Source organism: Pezoporus flaviventris, unplaced genomic scaffold (genome assembly GCF_033815535.1).
Source record: "Pezoporus flaviventris isolate CSIRO_AGI_PZ_B2104156 unplaced genomic scaffold, CSIRO_AGI_Pfla_v1 ptg000031l, whole genome shotgun sequence".
Lineage (NCBI taxonomy): Eukaryota > Metazoa > Chordata > Aves > Psittaciformes > Psittacidae > Pezoporus > Pezoporus flaviventris.
In genome coordinates this window covers 6,861,997-6,877,563 of record NW_026892579.1, presented here as the reverse complement: position 1 = coordinate 6,877,563, position 15,567 = coordinate 6,861,997, and the positions used below count along the sequence as shown (strand labels likewise).

Sequence of the window (15,567 nt, the reverse complement as noted above, 5' to 3'; positions counted from 1 at the left end):
TTTACCTGTCAGTCATTCTGTCTCACATAATACTTGGCAAAATCAAGTAAGACTCAGCAAAATTAATCTTTTTAATCTCCACTTGCCAAAAAAATCCTGGTTTCCAGATATCCTGAAAAATTTATCTGCAGAATTTATGGACTTCCCTGCATTTGGATCCACTGAGCAATGGAGTGGTTTGGTATCTGTACTAAAGTTGTTCCCTCTCGTAGCCTACGTACTGGGTGGCTGTTAAGAATAGGAAGTGCTGTTTTTCACTCAGTTTTGATCAATGGCAAGAAGACCTCTTCGAGGCAAATTTAATTGGCAAAGGAAATGAGATTTGCCTCCTACAGCCATGAAATACCTTGATTATATTTCAGGAATTGCTACATGACATTTTAATCTTCTGGCTTTAGAGCAGTGGCTAATCCTGAATGGCTGAAAGAAGTTGAAATTGCAGCAATCTGTAGTCAGTGGCTTCTCCCACCTCACTGAACTGTGGTTCCTGAAGTGTCCAACCAAGGTAAATATGATAGTTCTCCCACTTCAGACTGGAACCTGTGTCTGGACTCATCAGCTCACAGGAGTCCCTGTCCCCCACAGAAATTTTATGCCCTTGATGATTTTTATCAGCTAGGATGACTTCCTGGAGACCATCACTTCAATGACAAGACTGAGGGAGAAGTGCAAGCAGATTCCCCCTCCTCTAAATGGACACAGAGCACTAATGGCATCCTTCAGTTTCTGCCAGTGATGGTTACGGAGCTCCATGTGAACTAAAAAATGCATCTTTCTGTACTCTTCCCTCAAACCACATATTCCTGGAGAGAGAGTCATCTCTCCACACTTGGGATGTAACAGGTACTCTGTTAACTATGGAAAGTGAAGTATTTTAAAATATTCACTTGACTTTTCCTACCTATTTATATTCCAGACTAAAAGTATGTTTTAAGATTGTTATGGCAATTCCAGGTAAACCCTTAGATCATAATGTGTCAGAGCAGCATCTGTGCTGGCAGTTTCACCAAGGAAATTACTCATCTTTGACATCTACAGAGCATCAACCTGAAGCTTCCTCTTCCCAATTCAACAGATGTTACTTAGAGTATGTAAACAACTCTAGATGGGATACAATGTGTTGTTCCAGCTGCACCCTTCCAGGAATCTGAGTCTGCCATGGAACAAGTGATTGTTATTGACTACACTGTGGTGGAAATACAGATACATATTGCATACAGATAACTGCTAGGAGGAGAACAGAAAGTGAGTTACCTTTCAGTAACTGATGGATGTGTGCTAGATGTGTGCATATCCCACACAGCCCTTATTCGCTTTTTGTTATACTCCTGCACATACTGGATTCTCATACACATAAGGTGCACTGAGTGTGCTGTTGCCTGAATTAAAATCTCAAGGAGCCTCAGGAATTAGATGTGCTGTATAGGTATATCATGCCTCAAAGTTCCAGAAGCAAACGTGAAATTCCAGCAGATATGCACATGTACCTCTCGTCAAACTCTTGGTGTTGTATCATCAGTAACTTTTCAGTCCGTCAGAGGCATGAAAAGCTTTTCCGCAGGTTCTTTGTGCAGTGAAAGTGGCAGTATCTGATAGCATAGATATAAAGCAATTTTAAAACCTGCCCCCCCCCCCCCCCCCCAGCAACAGTTGGAGTACCTGAACAAAACACATTTGGAATAGTGTAAATTACCACTTTTAAGATATTACTCTTAAAACTCAAATTTTTAAAACTTTCTAGTGAAAAGTGACATCAGTAAATAGCTGGGTTTCAAAGCTTTAATCTGCACAGGAAGTGTGCAATTCTATGGTTATTGTACAATATTTAAGAGCACAAGCAAAATTACCAGCAAACATCACAAGCAGGCAGTTATGATAGTATGATAGTAAGCCTTCATCTCTAAAAGCAGAAATGTGGACCAATCTACATTGAATTAAAAACTGGCAGGAACACATCGGATTTGCTCTCAAAGAATTCTGTACATTTCCAGATTGCAGCCAAGCAAAAAGCAGGTAGACATCTGTCTGCAATCTGCCTAGTTGCAGGAAGCTTCTTCTTCCAATTCATCCCTTAGTGATAATTTCTGTGCAATTGGATTGTTGTCATACCTTACATATAGTGGCTTGAACTTTTCAAACAGTAATAACTGAACAAAACCAGGGACTAGGTAGTGCAAAGGATGATAGGAAAATAAGGATTCAGGAAATTGTACAGAATAAGTAGAAAGGACTAGGAAAATGAGAGCAGAGCAGAAGGGGAGCAGAAGAATAAGACCTGAGGAAGGAGTCAGTGCCAGTAAATGTAATACCCTACTCTCAAGGAAAAAAAAAAGTAAAGCACAAATGGAAACAGGAGGTCATATTCATCCAAAGTCATTAGAGGAAAGCAAGACGACTGTTCCTCTTTCATTCTTCACCATGTTTTAATTCTACTTCTGTATAGAGTTGTGCATTGTGACTGTGGAGGGAAAGGAATACCTAGAATTCAGATAGTCTCTTAAAAGCATATGCCATAGAAAGAGTTGTGAACCACAGACATAGGAAATAAATGATGATGGTCATTTCTGGAGAATTCATGGGCATTCTGAAAGCCAGGGATCAAATTCAGACTCGATCCCCCAGTGCAGTTAAATAATCTACAACTGTTACCAGCAGGTTTGTTTTCTTGTGACTCAAACTCTGGTCTTACCTTTGCCCTTTTGTTTCAGTGGAAGACCAGCATGTACATCTGAACACAGAATTATTTTATTTTCTGTAATGATCAAACCCAAATGTTATTTTACCTTTGCCAGCTTTGTGTAGGGTGATGTGCCATCTTGCACATTTATTTTCCTGGAGTGATTCCCAGAAGTATGCTATGCTTTCTCTTGCTCATGTCTCACTAACTTTATTTATGAGTTGTGTACACCAGGTTCTCAGTCCCTGGGGACAGGCAGACACAGGGAGTATGTGGATTTAATACATACAAGTATGAGACTAGTAAAAAAGCAGCTACTGAGTAGCAGTCCAAATTAATCTAATTCTAATTTCAGAGTAGTTCAGGAGTAAGTTCACACCCATGGCTGAAACCACAAACATCTTTATCTGTTTTGTAATATAGCAGAAAGACACCTTCTCAAGTGGAAACAAAATAATTTAAAGAGCAAATTTTCACTGGGTTTACAGGATTAAAATTCCATTGTTGTTTGATGACTGAGTCTAATAGCAGTATTGTTACTGGTATTGATTCTTGATGATTACCTAGAAATAATGTTTTAAAGATACCTTTTTTTTCCTCACTATTGGATGCATGAATTCCCTTCGGCTGTAAAATGAATCAAGACAAGGCTCTCTATCTCACATGCCATCACAACTGATGAGAGCTGATTGGTATCATGTTATCCCTTTGATTACACCTGTGCAATCCCATTAATTGAAAAATAACATGACCTGGAGAAGCTTAATGGCTAGTAATGGTGAATAGGAAAGCTGATATACAAAGCCTGATGTACATTTTAAACTGCAGTTGCATTTACAGATTGGCTGCTTAAAAAAGACACCACAGTTTTTACAATCCCCTAGGACTCTGCAACTGCTGGACTGTTCCTCAAAGCAGAACTGATGGAGAAGTGTTCTGATGGGTCAAGCCAAGGAGAAAGGCATCCCTTCCACCTCTCTGATGCTCTGATTCATTTGACCACTCAGTTTGATATTTATGTATGTGTTCTTCATCTGGCAGGCATTTCATCCCTAGCTCCCTTTATAACAGCTGCACTAGGTGTGATGAGTCTGTCATTCTATGTACATGTTAACATGTTGGTATTGTATTTTAAGGATGCTCTGAGGCTTGCCTCTGGGCCAGCTCTAGTGTCTGTGCAGACTGCAAGCAAAGGATCTCACTTGCGAGGTTGTCTGCATATTTGTGCATGTATAGTGGTTCAATATGTTGGTAGCCCACTGCTCAGCATGACTGACAGGTGATGTGGGGCTGTTATGTGCATAAGAAGCAGATGGAGTAGGGAGCACAGTGAGATGGAAACCATAACCAAGATTGTTCTCCAAAGTGCTGTGCAAAAGCAGTCTTTCTAGTGATGATGCACAAGCAATTGCATTTCTGGGCTGGGCTGGGAACTCTTGCCTTGTGCGTACGGGCTGCCAAACAGAAGGGAAATGCAAGGGCTTCACATGGGGTGGAGGAATTAGCACTGCCTTTGGTTCCACTGCATGTCATTGACAGATGTCAGACCTACGGGTGATGTGCAGAACAGAACTTTGGGGTGACGTGCCATTTACCACCCTTTGCCCTTTTGTTTGTCCTGACACCTGAACTCCCAGAGCAATTCCCTTTAAGGTGATTGACCCAGTGACCCTAGAAAGCTGATTATTCAAGTGGGATGATATGGAGTGAGATAGCCTGAGGACAGGCATTACCAGGGGCTGGCTTTGCAGCATCTCAACTACCACTTTTTAAAGCCTGAGATCTAGACTGGGGGAAACCCAGTCAGTAAGTAGCTTAAAGGAAGGGCACCATTCATGACCTCACCACCCCTTTGCTGAATTAAGCATCCCAAGTAAAACTAGTTACCAGTTACCTCACTTAGAGCCCAGCGCTTGCGTGCGCTTTACATGTTCACTGACAGCAGTACCATACCCAGCTGAAACGGTTGCCTCCTCTACACTGACACCTCCAAGTACCAGCAGACCTAGCCCTTTTCTGTATAGCAGAGCTTTTAGGTATTTTAATCAGGTATCAGATGAGACCAACATACATATCCTTGTGCAGACAGCTATTGCCAATAGTAGCTGGAGCATGTAGCAGAGGTTATTGGGGTCTTTCCCTCATCTCAGTGCCAGAACCTGAAGACGTCTCTCTTAAAGGCGCTCCATGCATCACATGTGCTGAAGCTGACACCTGTGTCATCAATATAGCACTGGCCTTGGAGACGCAGCACCATAATTCATGCTGACTGACAGGGCAGGAATAAGTACATACAACCCATGCTTCATGCCTGAGGCAGGATGCCTTTTGCAGAGACACTGTAGCTTGTTATGTGGAGACAACTTGGGAGAGTGGGATAAAGAGAAGTTGTGCTGTTGAGGAGAAACAGCAAGCCACTAACTGGGGGTGAGGAGAGCACATAACAGATGCTGATATCTTACTCTGGTCATTAGTCCTACAGGTATTGGCCAAAACTGCTGGGGATGCGCTTGAATATGTCCTGCTGTTTGACCTCTCTCGCCAATGAAATAAGGTTTAGTCGGTTGTGATTCAGGTTGACTTAGATTGGCATTTTTTAAACAAAGCAAACTAGCACATGTCACTTGTGAGTTTATGCTCAGTTTCTGGTTGGGTTGTTTTTTTTTTTTGTTCATTTGTAGTATTTTGATTTCTTTGATAAGAAAAAAATTACTCAGAAGCATGACTAGACTTGCTCGCAAGTGGTTACATTTAGCTGTAATCTGCTTAGTGAATAGGAGGAGGAAAATTGCACTAGTTTGAGCTGGATCTAGTAGGAAGGATATTTTAATTTGGGGCAGCAGAGAGAAAATTGTATAACACTGTTGTGCTGTCCTGAGTAGGAGAAGAAGCCAGTGAATTACATGATTTTTTCCATCTTTGTAATCAGTTTGTTATGCAGAGAGCAGTGCCGTGGGATTCAGTATTTTATCTGCTGGGTTTCCCCTGGTAGCATCTGAAGAAGTTCATTATAAGTGTTTATCACATGATTCACTTAATCAAACCACTGAAACTCAGAGAATAAGTCGTTCTAACAAGACCCTTCAGAGCCACCTTATAAGCTACTTACTCATGTACTCTTCCTTGGTGAGTGTACAATGGGTTTCCTTGTATCCTAGTCGATGATACAGGAAGTTCATTATCCCCAGTCCAAATTCAGATGTAAAGAAAGGAAGCAGGGCTTACAAAGAAGTGACAGATAATTTGCAAAGGATTTCAGTTAGGCACTCAAATCCCAGATAAAGTCAGATTGTAAGCTCTTCGTAAGAACAGCCTTTGGGATTTCAGCATTAGGCACAGAACACCTATCTACATAACTGGCTCTAATGTTGTAAAATACAGACAATACATGAGAAATTATTTGCTTCTTTTGATTAGAGGTTAGTTAATGGAAGCATGTGATAAAAAAAAATCAGAACTAAAACTATGCTTTTAGCTGGGCAATAGCGCATATACTGCATAACAGCAGCAGAGCCACTATCTGGGCTGATGCAGAATGCCTTGAAAGCCTGCTAAATCCCAGTGCGTGCTAGGGTTTGAGATACTGAGACTTGTCTGACAAGCTAGGAGCTCACAGACGTGCTGTGTGCAACCTGTGTTTGTACATTTTGCATCTGGTATGATAAAATGCGTTTTCCTGTGATGTACCTAGGAAATGTTCTAGATGTAGGGAGCAGGTAGGTTGAGAACTGCTCTGCCTCCTTGAAGGCGTTCATTTCACTGAGCTCTGTGACAAAAAATGGGACACCAGATTTTATGGCACTTACTGGATTTTCTCACTGATGCTGTTTCACAGACAGTATCTTGTAAATGCTTGCCTTCTTGCTATCTGATGAAGACCAGTTTGGGTACCACCACAGATGTAGGCTTGGACCAACTTTAATGTGGAAATGCCCTGAATAATTTTCCTAAGCACCACCCTGTCTCTTTAGAATCATAGAATAGTTATCTTTACGATAGTGCTGCTTGACTACACCTCTTCTTTCACCTTCCAAGCTCATGTGAAGGCAGCACCGGGTCACACTAGACCAAATGTGGATTTTATGTAGGGACTCAAAGGCTGAGCCTGATGTGGGTCTCCAGCTGAAACTTTTATTGTACTGGAAACTGCCACTGCTACAAGGAGCATTGGGCAAGTCAAGACAAGTTACCCGTAAGTCATCAAAAATAGGGAAGTTTTTGATGTGCAGGACTGAGAAATATGGGCAACAGAAACAAAAAAACCCAAGATGGTTTGATGGGGATGATACTTTTTTCCTAGCGTAGCTCCAGTGAAACAGGTCACAAAATTCATGGCATCGTCCTGCACCATTTTGAGGGAATGGTGAAACCAATGTGTCTCTCCAGTGCTGAAGTCCATCCAGCCGAGAGCTTTAAAATTCATAGAATCACAGAATAGTTAGGGTTGGAAAGGACCTTAAGATCATCTAATTCCAACCCCCTGCCATGGCCAGGGACACCTCGCACTAGACCATGTCACCCAAGACTCTGTGCAGCCTGGCCTTGAAAACTGCCAGGGATGGAGCATTCACAACTTCCTTGAGCAACCTAGTCCAGTGCCTCACCACCCTAACAGTAAAGAATTTCCTTCTTATATCCAACCTAAACTTCCCCTGTTTAAGTTTTAACCCATTACCCCTTGTCCTATCACAGTCCCTAAAGAAGAGTCCCTCCCCAGCATCCCTATAGGCCCCCTTCAGATATTGGAAGGCTGCTATGAGGTCTCCACGCAGCCTTCTCTTCCCCAGGCTGAACAGCCCCAATTTTCTCAGCCTGTCTTCATACAGGAGGTGCTCCAGTCCCCTGATCATCCTCATGGCCCTCCTCTGGACTTGTTCCAACAGTTCCATGTCCTTTTTATGTTGAGGACACCAGAACTGCACACAATACTCCAGGTGAGGTCTCACGAGAGCAGAGTAGAGGGGCAGGATCACGTCCTTCGACCTGCTGGTCACGCTCCCTTTGATGCAGCCCAGGATACGGTTGGCTTTCTGGGCTGCAAGCGCACACTGAAGCCAGCTCATGTTCATTTTCTCATCAACCAACACCCCCAAGTCCTTCTCTGCAGGGCTGCTCTGAATCTCTTCTCTGCCCAACCTGTAGCTGTGCCTGAGATTGCTCCGACCCAGGTGTAGGACCTTGCACTTGTCATGGTTAAACTTCATGAGGTTGGCATCAGCCCACCTCACAAGTGTGTCAAGGTTCCTCTGTTTGGCATTCCTTCCCTCCAGCATTTCAGCCGAACCACACAGCTTGGTGTCATCGGCAAACTTGCTGAGGGCGCACTCAATCCCACTGTCCATGTCACCGACAAAGATGTTGAACAAGACCGGTCCCAACACTGATCCCTGAGGGACACCACTCATTACTGGTCTCCAGCTGGACTTTGAGCCATTGACCACAACTCTTTGTGTGCGGCCATCCAGCCAGTTCTTTATCCACCAAGTGGTCCACCTATCAAATTGATGTCTCTCCAATTTAGAGACAAGGATGTCATGCAGGACAATGCTGAACACTTTGCACAAGTCCAGGTAGATGACGTCAACTGCTCTACCCCTGTCCATCAGTTCTGTAGCCCCATCATAGAAGGCCACCAAATTGGTCAGGCAGGATTTCCCCTTAGTGAAGCCATGCTGGCTGTCACCAACCACCTTGTTGTTTTTCATGTGCCTTAGGATGCCTTCCAGGAGAATCTGCTCCAAGATTTTGGCAGGCACAGAGGTGAGACTGACTGATCTGAGGTTCCCTAGTTCTTCCATTTTCCCCTTCTTGAAAATGGGGGTTATATTTCCCTTTTTCCAGTAGTCAGGAACTTTACCTGACTGCCATGAATTTTCAAATACGATGGGCAGTGGCTTAGCAACTTCATTTACCAGCTCCTTCAGGATCTGCGGATAGATTTCATCAGGTCACATGGACTTGTGCACATTCAGGTGGTTAAGATGAAACCTGGTCCTCTCCTACAGTGGGCCTGAGATCTTCATTCTCACAGTCCTGCATCCGGGTCAGTGGGACTTAGTAGACCTGGCAGCCTCCCAGCAACATCCCTGATCCAATCCCCTGGTAGGCAACATACCTCCCTCAAGACTGAGTCAGGCTGACAGATGGGTGCTTTTGTGCCCTTCAGAGCAGTCCCCTACTATTATGACCCGCTGCATTTTTCCTGGAGGCACCAGCATTGCTCCTCTTTACTGGTGCATCAGTGGTTGTTCATTCGGTGTGGTGGGAGTTTCCTCGTTAGCCACCCGCAGAACTGCAAAGTGGTTCTGGGTGGGGACGTTAGATTTTGGAGGAAGCCCCTCTTTTTTTTTTTTTATTACTAGTTTCTAGTTTCCTGGATCAACATCCTCCTCCTGTATGCACTATGATGGACCCTTATTACTCCCTCAGTGGCTCTCACCGCTCAGAACTGAGGTTCTTGCATGCGGGATTTCCCCTTGCCTCCAGTGTTGGAGGCTCCTCTCTGGAGCTTCTCACCTCGGTACCTCTGTGCCTGGCAAAATCTTGGAGCAGATTCTCCTGGAAGGCATGCTAAGGCACATGAAAAACAGCAAGGTGCTTGGTGACAGCCAGCATGGCTTCACTAAGGGGAAATCCTGCCTGACCAATTTGGTGGCCTTCTATGATGGGGATATAGAATATAGTCCTGCATAACAAGCTCTGATGTAGGTCTTAGGGGCTATCTGCAGTGCGGGTCCCACAGGAGGCCAGTCCCCCTGATAGACCACTCAAGAAATAAGCCTATGGGAGAGAGATCTGCGGTCATTCTGCATTTCAAGGATTTGAACAAATGTGCTGGGGAGATTTGTTGCCTATCTCTAAATCTCTGCCCTCTATACAGTACCCTGCCGTGATACTTACTTGAGGTTTTCAAACTGTTCTACACAACTGATTCAGTTACTTATTTTTCCTGAGTGTTGCAGGGAAGAGCTGCTCAGTCCATGCAGTTTAAACTGAATTGGGATCAAAACACTTTATTGAGGTACCAGGAGCATGGAATTAGGCAGCAGTCAGTGAAGTGTTGCATTCAAGTAGTAATACGAGAGGTAAACCCCCAAACTAGACACATGAATGTTGAGAAACACAATCAAATATCTAAACACCCTGTGTAACAAATGCAGAAGAGATTTCTTCAATTATTATTCTTTCCAAGAAGACCTCACCATAAGCAACGCAGTAGCAAATGCCATTTCATGTATCGGTAAGGAACGGTGAGGAAATCCTGTATGCTCTCCACATTTCTGCAAAGTTCATGCAGAGGGAACCAAAACCGCTTTCACCGCTGCGATCACCACAGTCAAATGACTGTACATGGTATAAAAGCCTTTATTGATACAGTATGATACAGTCTGAACACCCAGACTGATTTACAGGGACACCCCGCAGCGGTGCCCAGTGTGTGGCCACCATGGGCAGGGAGATCCCCTGGGCCTCCTGGGCACAGGCACTGCCTCAGGGCCAGCACCCCAAAGGCCTTTCTCCAAGGCATGCTGGGTGAAGGGGCAGCAGCAGCAGGGCTTTGGTGGGCAGGGCTGTGGAGGCCCCATCACCCCTGTGTCATAATGCCACCACCTGCCAACACAGCATCACAATGCTCTGGGGCAGTATAAGGCAGCGCCCTCCCGTGCCCCACTGCCAGAGTGCCCAGCTTTGCCACCAGAACAGAACTGGCAGCCTGCAGGCACCTGAGAGGAATTCTTTGAGGCACCAGTGGAATTACTTGGAGGGGCAGAGAAGGGAAGACTGCCCGAAGCTGCTGGGGGTTCTCTGCTGCAATTCCAGCTCCTGGAAACGCCACACTCACAGCTTATTGGATGGATGGAAATCCTGCTTCAGTCTTCAGGGAGATGGCCTTTCTCATGTTTTGGGGAGATAGTGGGAGTAGCCATAAGAAACAGGATCCACTTATGGCCCGGTGCCCTCCTCCCCGTGCTTTGGAGCTCCCACTGACAGGCACAGGAAGGGTTCTTGTCCCTAGGGTTGATCAGGCCAGCAGTGTTTTGCTGTTGTTGGAAGCCCCTGAGATGGCTCCAGGTGGAGGCAGAAAAGGCAGTGCCAGTGTCCCCTTGTCCCCTCAGAGGCATAACCAGCCCTTGGACCAGGAGCAGGTCTTGCTCACATGCTCAGGGAGTAGCCGATCGCCAGCACTGGGGTCAGGAAGGAATTTTCCCCTGGGGCAGATTGGCACCGGTCCCCAGGGGTTTTTTGCCTTCCTCTGAGCACTGTGCATGACCCCTTGTCAGGGCCCCTCTGGTCCTGGTGCTCTGGGTTATCACCTGGTGCTCATGCTCCACGATGGTGGCCCTCGTGTCCTGCAGCTGGGGGGGGGGGAGGGCTTTTTTCTCCCCAGGGTGGACCAGCAAGCGTCCCCAGGGTTTTTTGCCTCCTCCGCAGCCGAGCACAGCCCCTTCATGGGGGCTCCTTTGGGCTATTGTAGCCCAAAGGCAGTGGCTTGTGCTCCACGCAGCTGGCCCTCATGCCCCACATCGGGGGGGAGGCAGCCTTCTGCACCCCCAGGGTGGCCCCCAGCATGGCCCCGGGACTCATTACTGTCCTCTGTAGCATTGAGCACCACCCCTAGTCAGGTCTTCCCTGGCGCTTTCTGGCTGGGTTCTTGCACTGCTTTCGCACCACCACAGCACCCCTCTGAAAGATTTAGAAAAAGAAAATACAACCTAAACTAAACTAGACTAAAATGAACTAAAGTAAAATAACTTTATTTATAAACAAATATATATATATTTTTATAAATATAAATAAATACTCTTTCCACCTGTAACCTTACTGATTTGTGTCTTTGAAAGTGGTTTTGGTGCTGAAAACCCCTTTGCATTTCAGGTAAATAATGGTCTCATCATTATACAACTCTTTGTGAGTGCAGGTAGGGGAATGGAACAGATTGGAATGCAGTGGAACAGAACAGCTATAATATGCATATAGTTCTGCATTACAAGCTTTGACGCAGGTCTGAGGGGCTATATGCAGGTCCCAAGGGAGGCCGGTCCTGGGTATTGAGGCCTGTGAACACGCTCTGGACCCTGACAGAAGTAGACCTGCATTCCTCGTATACTCTCCTTTAGCCATGTACAGGGTGCCACTGGAGAGAGAGCATTGGGCCAGATGGGCTCCTGGTGGAGTGCTGTTGTTCCCAGGCTCTTGTGTTTTGTTTCTCCAAAAGAAACAACTCCAGCATTTTTAAACACCAGTATGTGGGAGAGGGGTGGGATTGGGAATGGGTGGAAATCACAAGGAAATGAGAAGTTATTGCCCACATAAACAAGATTTGCAACCATTTAGCTCAGGAGCACATCCTGCTTCAGGCTGAGGGCTTGATCTTTGAGCCTCACTGATGTCAGAGATGTGGTCTTTTGCTATCCTGTGGAAACCCAAATAAAATGAACGAACACAGAAGCGTTTCAAAAACCAGTTCACACGTGTCTTTCACAAGTCTGTTTAGATGCTCAAATGATCCAGAGACAATCTACATCTTTCACCCTCATCAGAAGGCACAGGCCTCCTTCCCACAAAGTGACAGAGCCGATGCCTGTGATGGAACATGATACCCATTCAATTCCTTCCGCTAGTGCAGGGCTGGGAAGAAATGTCATCCAGTATTTCCTCAGCACGTACTGTTAGGAAAACAAGGAAGTAGGGAGAAAAAAATTGGAAGTTGGAAGAGACCTAAAATGATCATCAAGTTCAACTGCTCAACCATTTTAGGGCTGGCCAAAAGTTAAAGCATGTTATTAAGGGTGTTGTCCAAATGCCTCTCAAACACTGATGGGCATAGGGCATTGGTCACACCTCTATGAAGCCTGATCCAGATTTTGGCATCCTCTACGTAAAGCAACGTTTCCTCATGTCTACTCTAAACCTCCCCTGGCGGGGGTCTGAACCATTCCCACATGTCCTATCAATGGATCCCACTGAGATCAGCACCTCCCTCTCCATTTCGCCTCCTTGGGAAGAGCTGAAGAGAGCAATGAGGTCACTCCTCAGCCTCCTTTTCTCCAAACTAGACAAACCCAGCCTCCTCAGCCGCTCCTCACAGGACATGCCTTCCAGCCCTGTCACCAGCTTTGTTGCTGTCCTCTGAATGCGTTCAAGGACCTTCATGTTCTTCTTAAAAGGTGGGGCCTAGAACTGCACCCAGTACTCAAGGCGAGCGTGCACCAGTGCTGATTGCAGCAGGGCAATCACCTCTTCCTCCTTTTCCTGTTGTTTTGGTTTCTGTGTTTTGGTGGTGTTTTTGTTTTTTTTTTTTTTTTTTGTTACTAGCTTCCAGCTCACCGCATTACTGCCCTCCTCCTTTTCTGCATGCGCTGTGGTGGACGCTTGTGGCCCCTGCACAGTTTGGGCCTGGAGCAAGCATTCCTGCTTCCTCTCTGCTTCCCTGACATATTGCAGCCTATTAACAGCATCCCAAGCTCAGCCCCTGCTGCAGGAGGACCTCCACCAGGGCGCACCGAGTGCAGCCCTGCCCATTGTGCCCCCTCGCCTCAGGGGACCAGTGCAGGCACTCTCTACACCCCGAGCTCTGCGCTGCAGCCTCCCCTCTCACCGGCTCTGTCTGGTGCCGACGCTGCCACCGCCACAGCAGCCAGAGCAGAGCTCCCGGACCCGGTATCGGGCCTGAGGCGAGCGCTACCGGCGCCAACCTCCGCACCACGCGCCGTTCCCGCGCTCCCCGGGGCGGGCTTTCCCCGCTCAGGCCGGGCCCGTCCCTCCTGGCTCCGCCCCCTGTGAGTCCCTGCTCGCCTCAGCGGAGCTGCCAGCTCCTGGGCAAGGCCCGGCGGGGGCTTCCTCGGTGTCTCTCGCCGCTCGGAGCCGAGTCTCCTGGACGGGGGGGTTTCCTCTTGCTCTGGGGTTCGAGGCTCCTCTCCGGAGCTGCTCACCTCGTCAAATGACAGTTCTACCTTTTAATTAGTCCTGGAAGTCATTAACTGCAGCCTGGAGCTAGCAAGGAGTCTGACTGCATCCATCAATAAATGTGAGGGTTTGGGATACGTGGTTTTCATTTGTTGTGTTGGAGGAAACTCCTTGTTTTCCCTGTGCGTTGTACGTGGGTGTCTCGATGCAGCTGTTGGTCTCTTAACTGATATACCAATATACCATTAGCACTGGTATGGCTGTCCCCTCAGGAGGAACTGTGCTGCTTTTCTAGGTTGGTTTCCAACTAATAATTTAAAACAGGACACAAACGCCTGGAGGAGGATACTGTTTTGCTGTCTTTTCCCCTCTTCATTTTAAAAATAGTAAATGCTAAATTATTTTACCTCTTTTAAAATGCAGCCAGAAAACAGATGAATCTAGGCTAGCTTGTTAGTTTTGCCTACTTAATTCAATTTTATTACAGTATAGTTCTCTTTCTCACTTCTTTCTTGTACTCCCTGCCTTTCTGGTTTCTCTTGTGCCTGTTCCGAGAGCATCCCTTCATTTCTCTTTTGGGGCAGTCTTAGTGCTGGCTTTCTGCTGTTCCAGCTTCTACACAGCCGGTGCTTCAAGAAAAAAGTGCCTCTTGTAAGGCTGGGAGGAGAATGGACCCTCCCATTATAAGAATAAATACTGCTTGTGTACACATAGTACTTTAATCAGTAAGTCACCAATAACTTTACTTAAATGACCAGTTTGCTGTTGTCTCAGTTTCTTGGGTAAGGAGGCTGGAGCAGAGCGAGTTGCTGACTTTCTGCAGTCTGCAGCAATGCAGTAGTAAAGTGGAGAATAAAGTTTTCTTTTCCAAATGGTTTTTCAGTGCCATACCCACTGCCCTATACATGTGGGAAGCCAGTTACCAAGCACCTGGAATCGTTGGTAGGGATATCTGTAAAGAGAACTGGCTGCTGCGTGCTACTAATGTGGCATTCAGGAACGACTAGTGCCTGTATCGACGCTGCGGCTGGATCTCAGTGTCTCTGCATGACGTGCTTGGAGGGGAGATCTGTGAGGAAGACTATGATGGGCGTGGTGTGCATCTGGCCACGTGCATTCACACGTATGAGTGAGATGCACACAGTGCCCGCTGAGAAATGAAGTGATGCTACCAGATACTAACCTGACTGCAGTTGGTCAGTGCCAAGCTGGGATCAATGCTCTCTCACAGCCTAGGGATAAAAGACTCATTACTCCTGGGCTATTCACCTCAACCTCCCATAGTGTTCTCTGTTTAGAAGTGTTTGTCCCTAAACTGCTTCTTTTGAAGACTGCAGGCTTTTCAGCAGCAGACTGCAGCACCTGATACTTGCTGGAAATCCCGAGGCTGGCGTATGAGGGTACTGCAGTGGCAAATGTACCAGTCACAAAGCATCACATTTAGCAGATTTTCACTGGATGTATCTGATGAAAAACAGAACAGACATGTTGTAAGGACAGTCAGCCCAAGTAAAGGAAGGTAGCTTTGAGGAAAGCGTCCAAGATAATATTCCCACATAAGAAAAGAAGTGGAAAATCAAAGAATGCAGTACAACCAGAATGAGCTCACTGCAGGTGGTGCTGGTCATGATTTTTAAAAATAAATTTTAATTATTAACTATTTTAATCACTGGCTTGTTTTTTTTGTCCAGTGTCTGCCTCTACAGTGCCTTTTTCTGCAGCCCTGGAAAACCCATACTTTTGTAGTTCTCTGGGGCTTCCCCACAGCATGCATTAACCCCCCGGCCACCTTAGAAGACTGATACAATACAGTACAACAGAAAGGACTTCATCTGTCCAACTTGCAAACTAGGTGCTGGGAAGTCATCTACTCCCTGTAGGATTTGGGCCACCCTTTTCCCCATTGCACAACAGCCAGTCCTGCAGGGATTTGCACCCACTGGGAACATCTGTGTTTTGCCTGACGTTCCCTGGGTCTGTCT

At 46.2% G+C, this 15,567-nt stretch overlaps 1 long non-coding RNA gene across 1 annotated transcript in view; it reads left to right on the top strand.

The window, feature by feature from the left end:
* Nucleotides 1–713: 713 nt before the first annotated feature.
* Nucleotides 714–15,567, top strand: part of LOC133272709 (uncharacterized) — a 19,813-nt gene continuing 4,959 nt past the window's right edge. Inside the window, exon 1 of the long non-coding RNA XR_009744521.1 lies at nt 714–843. This is a non-coding gene — a long non-coding RNA (uncharacterized LOC133272709). The remainder of the gene's footprint in view (nt 844–15,567) is intronic.